This window comes from Crocodylus siamensis, chromosome 8 (assembly GCF_052110815.1).
Source record: "Crocodylus siamensis isolate JL-2025a chromosome 8, ASM5211081v1, whole genome shotgun sequence".
NCBI classification, from domain to species: Eukaryota; Metazoa; Chordata; order Crocodylia; family Crocodylidae; genus Crocodylus; species Crocodylus siamensis.
In genome coordinates this window covers 49124570-49136385 of record NC_143402.1, presented here as the reverse complement: position 1 = coordinate 49136385, position 11816 = coordinate 49124570, and positions in this window count along the sequence as shown.

Genomic DNA, 11816 nt, shown 5'->3' with positions numbered 1-11816 from the left:
CTGGAGCAGCATGATGCCACCTGCCTGCTGCATGCAGGGCACAGAACCCAGCCTGCAGCAGCAGCCCACCCTCACCTCATGCACAGTTCTGGAGGTCATGTGCCCCCTTTGGCCTCTGCCAGGGTACACACAGTGGCGCCAGTGCCCTTGGACCAGCCACCTGGACTCCAAGTGTCCCACAACCCACTCCAGCCCTGGGGCCCCATTCATCCCAACCCCTGCCTCTGCCTCTGCCCCAGTCCCTCCCTCACCATTGGGGCCTCCATCTGCCCCACCATGACACTTCCCCACAACAGACATACCTGCTGGGGAGGCAGGGTGTGCATGCGCTAAAGTCCATGTGTGCTGAGCCCCACCAAATAATATTTTCTCCCTCTGCCTATGCCCAGAGGGCTTATAAATTAATGGGTCCAATCTTCATTGTTTCTTTTACCTTTTCTGGTAAAGTCAAATACCCTGCAGCTGACATATCTTGAGAGATCCAGGGGGAGGGTCAATACTATTTACTAGTAATTCTTCCTTTTAACCCTTTGCCATTCCTAGAGTTTGGTATTTAACCCTGGTCTTTTTTCTTTATTTATAATTATCTTAACTCTTGCATGTGAGCTAACTTCCACCTTTTCTTTTTCTTGTTCTAGTTTTAGTTCTAGTTCTTTCTCTGTATTACCATGATTTATGCACTAGACACATGATTGTCTGCTTAGGAAGTTGTTCACACACCATCCGTGTCACCTCTGCATTGACAATAAAGTGGCGGCATTCTTTAAAAGGTATCTGTTTCAACACCAACCAAAAGTACAGTCGGTTTTTCTACCTAGCCAGAAGTTTTGTCATACATTGAAGAAATTAATGAAAAGTTACAGAAGACTTTTCCATGACGTATAGCCTGTCTACATTCCAAAGATTTTGCAGCCCAGCTGTGACTATTATGGGGGTATTTTCCCCTATGTATTTAAACTGACCAAAGCCCTACACTGGAGTCCACTTGCAGAGCTTCTGATAGAGCTTCTGCCATTCACATAAGGCAGGCTATATTTTATTGGTACAAGCACTTGTATGCTGCTCTGACTCTTTTCACACAAGGTGATGTCACTGGTGAAATACTATCTGTTTAACAAAGATGTGTAGTCAAAATGTGGGTCTTGCAGGTTGTTTGGCCAGAAAACCTTGACTCCATGATCAATTTCTTTCTCTATTGCAGTCTTATTTATTTACAAGAAAATGTGCAAAGTCCTGTTTCCCTGAACACAACAGGAATCCAAAAACAGACTGCCTTTGCTTACAGTTCAAAGCTCTTTTTCTTATCAGCACTTAATCTAAATCCTCTGTCTCCTAACATTTCTTTTCAGGTCTACAGTTACAAAACTGTTTCTGACTGTTCCTTGGCTTTTCTGCTTCAGCTTCTATAATGTTTCCTCTTGTTTCTCTTTCATTGACACATAAACAGTCACAAGATTCTAGCCAGGGAAACCTATTTGCCCACATGTCTTGAGTCTACCTTGGTTTTGGGAAATACAGGTACCAGTGCTTGGGAACAGGGGCTGCTGTCAACCACCTGTGCTATTTCGAAAGGCACTTAACTGGTTTTTACCTCTGACTTGCAACATTTGTACCAGCATGTACATTGATTGCTAAATTGTAGATGACACCTCTGCTCACCTCCACACATGCAGGCACATGCACTTGCGGCAGCTCAAATGGCAATGGCACAAATTTGTGCTGGAGATTTGTGCCTCAGCACACAGGCCTGAACATGCACTTTGGTATGGGGCAAATTGTACTACTTGGGGCAAAATGACCCTGCCCAGCTTCTGCCAGACCTGCAGCCAGAGGGAGGTGAAGGTTAGAGCCAAAACCTGCACTGCCCCAGCACTTTGAAGAGCTGCCCTGGTGAGCAGCTCAGGGCTACTTGCCCTCAGGAGCTTCTGAGGGAGTAGCCTTTAGGAGGAAGTTGGTCACACCCCTTACTATCCCAGGCTGTTGTTGCTGCTGCAAGCTTGATCTCAGGAACATCTGGGGAAAGGATGGCCAGGACCTCTGACTACTGTTGGCTTGTCCTCAGAGCTTTTGTGGGTAAGCTGGCCATACCCCTTCCTGCCTTGGACTGCTGCTGCTGCCTCCATTGGGGAGGGTCCACTACCCTCTCTCAGGCAGGGGCCTACCACACTGCACCACGTCCCAGCTTCTGCACTCCTCTTCCATCCTGCTGCCCAGCCCACCACCAAGCCTGTCCACCTCAGATCTGCCTCATGGCTGACTGGGTGCAGGCCCCCTCCAGGCACCAAGCCAAGAGAAAGGCCTGGGCACAGCTGGAGCCCTCTGACAAAGAGAAATACTCTGCACTGGTCCAGACCTGCAGGGAACAAACCAGGAAAGCCAAGGCTGACATGAAACTCCAACTGGCTATAAGTATCAAAGACAATAAAAAGTCCTTTTTTAGATATGTGGGGAGCCAGAGGAAAAGCAAGGGCAACACTGGACCCCTGCTAAACCAAAAGGGAGAACTGATGACTGACGCCCAGGAAAAAGCCAACTTGCTAAAAGGGTACTTTGCATCAGTCTTTCACAAGTCCCATGGGACACCCCTACCCATTATGGGACAGGGATGCCTAAGTGAAGGTGGTTTCTTGCCCTCCATCAATGCTGACCTTATGAAGGGACAGCTTGAGAAGCTGGACATCTTCACGTCAGTCAGCCCTGACAATTTACACCCCAGAGTACTCAAGGAGCGGGCTAGCACGATAGCTCAGCCCCTGGCACAGATCTTCGAGAGTCCCTGGAGCTCTGGTGAGGTGCCCAATGATTGGAAGAAGGCCAATGTGGTGCCTATCTTCAACAAAGGGAGGAAAGTGGATTTGGAAAACTACAGGCCCATCAGCCTAACCTCTATCCTGAGGAAGGTCTTAGAAAAAATCATCAAGGAGGCCATTCTTAATGGACTGGCCGATGGCAACACACTGAGGGACAGCCAGCATGGGTTTGTTGCGGGTAGCTCATGCTTCACCAATCTTATTTCCTTTTATGACCTGGTGACCTATCACCTGGACAAGGGAGAAGAGATTGATGATCTCGACTTTAAAAAAGCCTTCAATCTGGTATCTCATGATCACCTTTTGGCAAAACTGGCCAAATGTGACCCTGGGTCCACCATGATCCGCTGGCTGGGGAATTGGCTCTGTGGCCAGACCAAGAGGGTGGTGGTTGACAGAAGTCAATCATCACAGTGCCCTGTGACCAGTGGGGTCCCTCAAGGCTCTGTCCTTGGACCTATTTTGTTCAACCTCTTCATTAATGATGTGGACGTTGGAGTGAGAAGCGGACTGGCCAAGTTTGCTGGTGATAGCGAACTTTGGGGTAAAACATCCACACTTGAGGACAGGGGTAATCCAGGCTAACCTTGACAGGCTCAGTAAATGGGCAGATGAGAACCTGATGGTTTTTAACACTGAAAAATGCAAGGTTCTTCACCTTGGGAGGAAAAACCTGCAGCATGTCTATAGGCTCAGCAGTGCAGACGAGAGGGATTGGGGGTCAGGATTGACCACAAGTTGAACATGAGCTTGCAGTGTGATGCTGCAGCCAGTAAAGCGAGTAAAAAGCTGGCTTGCATCCATAGATGCTTCTCAAGCAAATCCCAGGATGTCATTCTCCCATTGTACTCAGCCTTGGTGAGGCCGCAGCTGGAGTACAGTGTCCAGTTTTGGGCTCCACAGTTCAAAAATGATGTGGAGAAGCTTGAGAGAGTCCAGAGGAGAGCCACATGCATGATCAGAGGTCAGAAAAACAGACCTTATGACGAGAGGCTGAGAGCCATGGTACTTTTCAGTCTGGAAAAGCGCAGGCTCAGGGGTATCCTGATGGCTACCTATAAGTTTACAAGGGATGTACATCAGGACCTGGGGGAACGTTTTTTCACCAGAGCACCCCAAGGGATGACAAGGTCAAATGGTTATAAACTCCTGCAAGACCATTTCAGGCTGGACATAATGAAGAACTTCTTTACTGTCCAAACCCCCAAGGCCTGGCATGGCCTGCCGTTGGAGGTGGTTCAAACACCTACTTTGAACACCTTCAAAAGAAACCTGGATGTTTTTCTTGCTGGGATCCTATGACCTCAGCTGACTTCCTGCCCCTGGGGCAGGGGGCTGGACTCAATCTTCCGAGGTCCCTTCCAGCCCTAATGTCTATGAAAGACATAGAGGACCTCCCCACCCTCCCAAGACCATCACCTGGGGAGAAGGAGCAGTTCAGCTTCTGGGGGCCTCCCCAGCTGCACCCGACACCCCATCCCAGGGAAAATAAAATGGGTTATCCCAGTAGAGGAGCCTTCGGGGCTGCTGAAGACTCACAGACAAGAACTCAAGCAGGAAGTCCCTCACTCCACTGGCCAGGGCCTATCCCCTGAGACCATGGGTGCTGAGTCTGAGCCCGACCCAGAAGAAGGTCTGGCAGCAGAGCCCTCCCCTTCTAATGATTTGGGGGAGATGGGGGGGGGCCCAGAGCTCACCCCAGTGAGCCCTGAGGGAGGTCCCCTTTCCCAGGACCTTGAGGCAGGCACCAAAGCCACGAAGCCTAATGGGTCTTCTCCCTCCCACTCCCAGAAAAACTGCACTTCCAGCCTGCCCTATGGGCCCCCACCAGAGGGGGTCAGGGTTGGGGCCCCTGATTAACATGCTGATCTTGTTGGGGACCCCACACAAAACTCCCAGGACTTCAGCTCTACCCCAACATCTTGCCAAGGAGCTCCACCTCCATCCTAATCCCTACTCCTGTCTCAAGGGACTGCAGACCTCTCCCAATCCAAACCAGAGTCCTGAGTCTTAGCAGACTGGGGGTGTTCAGATGATGCCTAAGGAGCCAGCTGAAACCCAGGACCCAGTAGGCTCCATGGAACCTGCAGACCTCTCCGTCCCAGCGGTCCCAAGCGGTGATTTACTTGTATTTCTTGACCGTGACTACACCCAATGTTCTGCCATCAAGGTACAGCTCACCTGGGACTGCCGGGGAGATTTTGACAGTGTCCTTGACATTGCAAGGCCACTGGCGGGGGAAGCCAAGGGGCCCAAAAGCTGCAATGCCTGGATCTATAGGCAGGCCTGCAGTTTCATAGACACCCTCTATACTTATGGGAGGGTGCTGCATGAGCCAGTGGGCCCCACACTGGGCGTTGAGATGCACAAGGCCTGTGCTGAACTGTCTACTCTACCCCCACCCTACCCAGGTATGAGGTCATTAAAGATCGTGACCCTCAACGTGCACAGTTGCAGGAAGGGTCTCCAGAGATGCTGGTTGCTCTTCTTCCTTCAGGAGGTGGGATACCCCCTGGTATTCCTGCAGGAGATCCTGATGACTTTGGCTGATGAACCAAATTGGATGCTGGAGTGGGGAGGCAGGGTCTCTTTTAATTGCCTCTCAGACACCTCTTGCGGGGTGGCCACCCTATTTTCCCCAGGCCTACAGACAGAGGTTGTCCAGGATGTTGAAGTGATTCCAGGCTGCCTGCTGCATGTCTGGGTCCAGGTACTGGTCCTGAATCTTCTGAATGTGTATGTCCCTGCGAGGGACCCGGAGTTGGCAGATTTTATATTGGCACCCTCAACCCTCACGAGTGCCTGGTCCTAGATGCGCGAGACCAGTTGGGCAGGGAGTGGAACCATGCCTCTGTGGGCCTCCTTGGGGAGATCCTGATGGACTACTTCCTGGTGGGCATCTGGTGGGCCTATCAACCTGCTGACCCCTCTGCCTCCAGCTGAAATAATTGTCCACCCCTGAACTGGACCATTTTTCTGCCAACACTATTACTACAGGCAAGGATCTCATGTTAGTCATCATGGAAGAATGAAGAAAATCCTGGCAGACCCTGATTGAGTCAACTGATATGACATATAATAGTAAAAAGACATTGGTCACAATAGGTAAACTAAGTGACAGCACATGAAAGGTAGATCAATGCCATAATATCATCATTAACCAAATTGCTCACCAGATGCTTCTCAATGAAAAAACCTCAAAAACAAAAAACAAAAAAACTCAGACTGGAAAGGTACAAGCATCCCAAAGACCTGAGTTTTATAAGCCCCTTCTTAATGATGGAGTTGAATACTGGTATTAATATACTGAAGACCAGAAAAGCAGCTGGCCTTGACAACATACTTACTGAACAAATCAAGCAATTTGGATCCCAGACTTGAGAATGATTCCTTTACCTATATAACTCTTGCACAGCCAGTCAAAAAATTCCAAAAATATGGTGACATGCTCAGGTAGTGGCACTTGTAAAGCCAGGGAAAGATCTGTCTAACCCAAAGAGCTTCAAACCTATCTCTCTGCTATGCCACACATTGCATGAACAAATGATAATAAACCAGTTTTCTCCATACGTGGATAAACACCTAATCCCTGAAAAAGGTGGCTTTCACCCTAGAAAATTAACAAGGAGCCAGCTTCTCAATCTAACTCAACATACCGAAGAGGTTTTGAAAGAGACCAAATCACCGGAGCTATGTTCATCGACCTAATAGCCACCTATGATACAGTTAACCACTGATCACTCCTCCACAAGATCCTGGAAATGACAAAAGATCTATACCTTACAATGCTAATGTGAGCCCTGCTTGAAAACAGACTTTTTCTGTCAAACTGGATGGCAAGCAAAGCAGATGGAGGTGACAAATTAATGGCCTCCCTGAAGGAAATGTACTTGCACTGTTCATTGTCACCCACCATGCTTTGTTGCTATTATTGTCAACAGGAAGAATGTGTGCCCCATTAATGAATTCTGTCACTGCTAGCCCTTGGGGTGGGTTCTTCTCAGGGCTCCTCCTTCCTTATACTCTGGTCCATCACTCACCCAGATGATGTACTTAGGAATTATAGTTCAGTTACAAAGAACTGGGGACTAAGTTCAAAGGGGACTCTCCCATCACCCACTCTCTGGGTCTGTTTCCACTCAGATCTAGTCGATTAAATCATAAACATAAACCAACTTAAGTTAATGAATAAGCTAAATGATCCTCAGCTTGACAAGCCTCTCCTCCTGACCCAATATCAGTCCATATCAGGTTCTCTTATATCTTGGACTATCAATCATCCATGGACTTTCATCTTGGGACCATTCATCTTGGACTCCCGGCTCCTGGTCAGTCCAGCTTCTCCAGTTTAATTTAATGCAAATCACCTCTTGAGAGATCAGCTGATCCCTTTTTATCTAGGATCTCAGTTAATTACTGGTAACTCCACACCACACAGTCTACCTGGGATTCAATCAATTCCCTCCTACTTTTATGTTTCATGCTCACTATAGCTCAGAGCCCTTCCCAGCAAAGCCTTGGCTCTGTTTATACTTTCATGGTTAGTAGGGTTGGAAGGGACCTGAGCAGATCATAAAGTCCAACCCTCTGCCACAGGCGGGAAAGAATGATGGGATCAAATGACCGCAGCTAAGTGATTATCTACTCTCCTTTTGAAGACCCCCAGGGTTGGTTCCAGATCCTAGCTGCCCTGACTGTGAAGTAGTGCTTCCTGACGTCTAGCCTGAACCTACTCTCAGTCAACTTGTGGCCGTTATTCCTAGTTACTCCTGGTAGTGCTTGGGGGAACAGGGATTCTCCCTTTCCCTGATAGTCCCCTCTGGTAAGTTTATAGACGGCCACCAGATCCCCTCTCAGTCTTCTCTTGTGGAGGCTGAACAGGTTCAGGTCCCATAGCCTCTCCTCGTAGGGCCTTCCCTGCTGCCCCCTGACCATGTTAGTTTAGTTATTTCATGTTCCAAACTTGTTCCACGGTTTATCAAACTAGACTTTTATCAACCCAGTTAGGACCCTGACTCTGCACTCCCATCCTACAGGTCTTAACTGGCTCCAGCTTCTGGCTTCACTTTATTCAGGCCAGGTATTTGTCCTAAATCAATTCACTCTCTCACTCCCTCTCTCTTGGTTTTCCATTTTTCCTGTTTCAGGACTTGCCGGCCCTCCGCCAGGGAAAACTGATACCCTTTTTGCCCTCTTTACCAACAAAGCAATGTCCCTGCTAGTTTGATGTAGTCCACACCAGTGGCAATTGTGTGAGACATCTGCCTTCGTTCCTGGCAGCTGTTGATCCAACATAGCCCTCCCCAGCAGCTCATCCACACTTTCATGCTGATTCCAGGTAAGTCTCCTGGCTTTCCCCCTTTCTAAGGGACAAGAACCATCCAGCTACTTCTGCAGTCTCTGTTTTAAGGAAGACTGGAACTCCTGAGGTCTCTTGGGAACTTGTCTCCACCACGCTGGGTTGCAGCATGGGGAGTTTAACTGCTTCATTGATGTCCCAGGGCTGGGTCTCCATGTCAGGCTCACCTAAAGGGGTGCGCATAGCAGGATTTGAATCCCTGCTACACCCTTCATTACAGTGGTCCAGCCTAGAGGAGCCAAATGCATGAGCTATTGCAGCCAGATTCTCACATGGAAGGTTTAAAGAGCTGAAACTGCTAGGGGAAGAACCCTGGCGAGTGGGGAGCCCCAGCTGCTGGTTACCAGGGCAGCCAGAATGAGCTAGTGACCCACACCTGCCAGCAGTCAGCTGACCGGAAGGGGCCGGGCCTGACTCTTATATAAACCCCAGGTCTGAGGCTAGGAAGGCAGTTCCTTGCCAGCTGCTGAGGGGGGAGGAGCGCTTCTGGAGCAAGTGGAGGGGAGAGGCCTAACTGCAGGTACAGCTTCTGATGCTGTTGAGGGACAGAGTAACCCCAGTGTGGTTTGAATGATGTTATAGCCAGGCAGCTTGAATTTATGTTATAGCCTTGGGGCTTGCAGTTTGATTTTTGTTTACAAGACCGATGGTTTGAGTGAGGCTATTAAGGGAAAGAGGAGGCCTCATGGGGGTGGGCCCACAGCATCATAGGGACCCTGGTGCCAGAGAGGGCATGGCATTTGGGGTGCCCAGACCCCCGGCGCCAGAGAGGGCACAGCACTTTGCAAGGTTGTGGAAAGCCCAGGTGCCAGAGAGGGCACAGAGCGAGACAGGGCTGCGGAGAGCCCGTGTCAGGGAGGTACAGAGCAAGACAGGGCTGCAGAGACCCCAGGGAGGACAAGGGGGACCAAATTAAAACAAGGCCCAGACCAAACAATGTCGATACCATCTGTGAGGCTTGGGGCTTGGTAAAGGGGTGACTGAAGCCACGCATAGCGCATAAGCCTGGGATGCCCCAAAACACCTGTTGTGACATCTGTTTTGGAGCGGGACCCACCATGGGTCTGGAAACTTACAGGGTCCAGAGATTCTATCAAGATCATGTCCAAGAGGACTTAAAGGCAGCCTCTCTATCAATCATTCAATCAAAGACCTGGCAGGTGAGAATAGAGGATGCCTATTGGGCCAATTTGGCATGGTAAGGGGCCCTTGGGGAGATTGCGGCCATCCTGCGGGACCCCATCCCGTGACAGAAAGGAAGAACTTCCTAGTGAGTTAAAAGTGAAAAGGGCATTTTAGGACTTCTCTGTACTGTTGTTGACCTGACATGCACCAGATGAACACTCAGGATCTCAATATTGCACTGTTTGACAGGAGCGCATGATATAAAACTATATACACAAACTGCACAAACACTCGATGGATTCATACACAAATGCTCATATACAAACATGCACTTCTGTGGCTGTGTGGGGTTTTTTTTTTAACAGTAGGGAGTGTTTAGGGTAACTTGGGCTTGGGGTTACTTGGGGTCTCTTGGTGCTGGGGTAGAAGCGAGGGGAGTCTGGGGAAAGCTGGGGTTTTGAAGGTGGCAGAGAGAGAGAGACTGACACAATGAAGGTCAGAGGGGCAGATATTGGAGCAGGGTTGGGAGGTCAGTAAGACAAAAACCTAACTCAGGCTTCCAAAATAAGTTTCATTAAACAGGCAACAGTTGCACAGCCCAATGAAGTTATTGGCGTGCACATAGTTGTAGTTGTTCCTTACTGCCTTTTGCAAGATAAAAGGGCATGCATCTGTATCAGAGATTACGGCTGTCATATCATGGCTCTTTGAACTTTGTCACGTGATGATGCCAAGTTGGGGACAGTATGGCATGGAGTGCAAGCTGGCCAGGGAGGAATTGTCTTTTCCAGCTAGCTCCACTAATGTTTGAATCAAACATGTTGGTATGGTATGCTCCTCATACCAGTGCATGTCAGGTCTTTGTGTTATGTAGTTTGGTTTCCTTAGCTGGGTCACAAGGAGAAATAGATCTATTGGCCACGATCTGACTATGTTGATTTGAGAGGAGTAGACAGCCTGTTTTGCCTTTATGTCAGTGGCAGAATAAAAGTAACTAATGAGTTATTGTTCTTGTTGCTTGTGCTGTAGGCTGGGGAATTCCAGTTTGGTTTTCTGTTTGGTTGGTTGGGTGGCTTTTTTGCCATGGACATCCTGCCTTTCTGTATCTGCAACAGCTCATCTGTGAACCACACTGATTTTCCTGATTACTATTGTACTAACTTACTGGTGCCTTGATCTTGTATTGTATGCCTTGATCTCCCAGGGTGAGCTGAAAACCTAATCTCTGTTGGGAGGGAAAGCCTGGATAATATAAAGAGCAGATCATGAGAGAGTAATTGGTGATGTCCCTAGTATTACCAGTCCTAGGCTGAAGATGGGATCCAGCATGTGTGTGGATGCATGTGGAGGTCCAGGGGTTGACTGAGAGAATCCCATGGCTTCCATGTAGGTCAAGTTTGTCTTCTATCGAGTGCCACATGGGATATAACTTGCAGGCAGTGAAATTCGGTCACTAAATCTGCAATTCAGAGGTTTTATAAAGAGGCAGAGATTGTGTTGGAGATCTCCTAGAAATCAAAAGAAGGGAGTGTGACTAGTCTCTGCATGCATGCAGGGTTCTCGCAGATATTGTCAGCAGGACATGGGGCGCACAGGCCAGCTGGTAACAACACAGGCGGTACCTGAAATGCCCACTCTTAATGGAGAACTGTTAGTGAAATGCATTGTGTAATGAAGAGGAATGAGGCAGGGACTATTCAGGCTAGTGGAGAGGCAGCTATTTTTTTGCCTACTGTGTTTTTTGAGACGTGTTTGGTGTCATCAAGGCAGGAGCTTCTAGGGGGAATGAAATATGTGCTGCAGGGTTATTACAGTCGACCATCAGAGTGAGTTATGAGCTGTGTGAATTCATTCCATCTACAAGTCTGACCCCAGCCTTAGTTTCCATGGCAGTAGGGGCAGGTCCATGTGGAGGCAGAGCAGTTGGCCTCAGGTTGCAGATCCTGGAGTTACATTGGCTGCAGTGGGGGTAGAACAGCTCCTGCCTGGAATGGAACTACCTGTGGTCTCTTAAAAATCATTTAGGGTCTGATATCTAGACTTGTTCTGTCCTATACACCCTTCAGGGAAGCAGGGATGGATCACTAGCTGATGCAGCAGACTGCATTGTTTCTTTTACCTGCTCCCCATATTGCTGGAGAAAAGGGGGCAAGCTGTGGCACAGTGTCTGGAATGCATTGCACTGCAGTGATCCTGAGTGAGCAGGATGGTGCCCAGGGGCCATTGCAGCTAGCCTGTGCTGAAGTATCCTCACCACCTAACCCCAGATCAAAGAGCATTAGGCAGCCTGCTGTCTCTGTCTCACTATTTGATCTAGCACTGACTTGAGGATTGAATCCCTGGAGTAGTTGCTAGTATCCAGACAGCTATTCCTGGCCTGGGATGCAGAGGAAAGGGGCACCAGTAGCCTTATGGAGTCTCAGAGCACTGTTTATCCCTGTGTCAATCCATCTCTAAAGCCTGTTCTGTTGCATACAAGTGCAGAAGACATGCATAAAATGGTGCAATCCTGTAATCTGAGA